Raw genomic sequence first — 2,368 nt, forward strand, 5'->3', positions numbered from 1 at the left:
CTTAGTGCCTGACCTGCAAGACTGCCATGTATTTCAGGAAGCACCACCACATGCCTCCCTTCTGCTTACAGACTTCCTCAAACACCTCCTGGCCTGCTGGGATAGATCATACTTCTGATTTTACCTACACAGACTCTGTTTGAAAGCACATACAGTACTCACTGAATACGTGCCAGTGAGCAACTCTGGCAATACTTGGCAAAATACAGGATTTTATAACGTTGCACCCAGTCAACATTGCTAGTAGAACAAACGCGCTGCTTCCCTCACAAGGCACCATACCCAACCTTATTCACTGCCAAGCTCCACGCTGCACGAGAACGCACCGGCGGAGAAGGAGGAAAGGCGGGCAGCGGAAGATGGTCCCTAACCCCCGGTACACATCTCCGCCCGCGCTCCCCCCTCAACAGGAGCCAGGGCCAGCGGGGCCGCCGACCGCCAGCCGCCGCCGCCGCCTCCTCCCATCGCGGCCGGCCACGTCGAGCGCAGCGGTCCGCCGCCAGCCTCGGCACCAACCTCCCGCCACAGGAGCCGCCACCGCCGCCGCCCGCGCGCGCCCGTTACCCGGCACCCCAACGGCCGCTGCCCGCCCCCCTGCCCACGTGGCGCGCGCCCGGCGCGCCCATTGGCTGCTCTCCCAGTAGCCGTTGCTCGTCCCGCCCACCCTCGCCCAACCACCGGGCTTCGTACGTTCAAAATGGCCGCGCCCAACGAGCGCCCCGCCCCGTCCTCGGGTCGCAGCCGCCGCTCCGCCGTCCCCGCTCCGCCGTCCCCACGGCGCCGTCCGCGCTCCGCCCCCGCTCCGCCGCCCCCGCTCCGCCGCCCCCGCTCCGCCGTCCCCACGGCGCCGTCCGCGCTCCGCCCCCGCGGCGCCGTTCCCGCGGCGCCGTCCCCGCTCCTCTCCGTCCCCGCTCCTCTCCGTCCCCGCTCCTCTCCGTCCCCGCTCCTCTCCGTCCCCGCTCCTCTCCGTGCCCCGCTCCTCTCCGTGCCCGCGGCTCGCGCTGGCGCCCGGGGAAGGGGCAGGGTGCGCAGTCAGAGATTTATAGAGAAATTTTGCTGCTAAATGGAAAATACCATTCCCCTTTTCTGAAGAGGTGCAGGGAGAGCACGCTTAGAGATGGTGCCTTTTAATGTATCTTCAAAGATGTTGCGCATAAGTTAGCGGTGCTGCATTCTTTGCTTCAAGCAGTAGCTGCAGCCAGGTGGTCTGAGCAGACAGACCCTCCGCCATCTTCACAGCTGCATCTCCCTTGGGAAGCCTGGAGCGCCCTGCCCGCAGGCTCAGAGCTCCCAACGGAATTCTGCAGGGCGGTACAAGGTGCCCAGTGCCTCTGATGCGGCCTGTGCGTCCATCCCACAATCTGCAGGTGCTTCTTGGGTAGGGACACCAGCTACCCGTGAAACTGATGGCCATGGCTTGATGGCTATGGGAATTTAACAAGTTATGTTTCTAGTATGCTTTTTGCGGGAAGATTTAAACTCTGAAGCTGAGTACGCAGCAATGAAACAGATAATCTTCATATTAACATAGCTTAATATGTGCAGAAAAAAAATCACATTCTTCGTAATAATCAGCTACCACTAGATGTGACAAAAGCAGCCCGACTGCTGTTACCATTACTGTCAGAACAAGAATTATTTCTGTCAGTCAGAGACTACCAGCTGTACAGCAAAATGTTTCACTGTGACATTTGGAAAAAAAAAAAAGAATAAAAGAAACACAATTCACAGGGCGACACTGTGTGTTGTACTTCTGGGTTCTGCAAGTTAAAGACAAGCAAAATAAAATGTAAACCTTCTCAAGACACTTTGCTAATAAGCTTTGAGGTTTTCACTATTTAGTGAAATAATCACTTTTTAGTAAGCAGACCTGAAATACATCTCTGCTGCTTGTCCACATGCATTTTAAAGTTTCTCTTTGATTAGTATGTCCTTAATTGTTTTGTATTTCCTTAAATTCCTTTTTTCGTCTCATTTCCCATGACCGTCTTTTCACTCAGAATTTTGATCATGTATAGGGTTGCAGTTAAGCACTTACTCCTGTGAATTAAAGGTGTGAGGTGATAACCACATCTTTTAAAACAACTTGTAAGTAAATTTTTTAGGTATTTCCCCATTTTCTTTGGGGAATTAATTTTAAATGCATGCTCTCATATTTCCAAATTTAGTATCTCAGAATGCATTTTATACTACGCATTTTAAGCTATGAAAAGTAGAAAGCATCTCCAACAATTTCTGGAGAGTCAGAACTGGTGTCTACGGATGTTATATTCTGGAGACTCTTCAGCCATGTATTTTGTTTGATTTCCTGTCCGCTTTAAAGACTTGGATTTGAAGATATATTATCTGAAGATATATTATTATGGAA

The sequence above is a fragment of the Tinamus guttatus genome, unplaced genomic scaffold, assembly GCF_059628265.1.
Source record: "Tinamus guttatus ecotype Peru unplaced genomic scaffold, ASM5962826v1 Tinamus_guttatus_pri_ptg000146l, whole genome shotgun sequence".
Taxonomy (NCBI): domain Eukaryota; kingdom Metazoa; phylum Chordata; class Aves; order Tinamiformes; family Tinamidae; genus Tinamus; species Tinamus guttatus.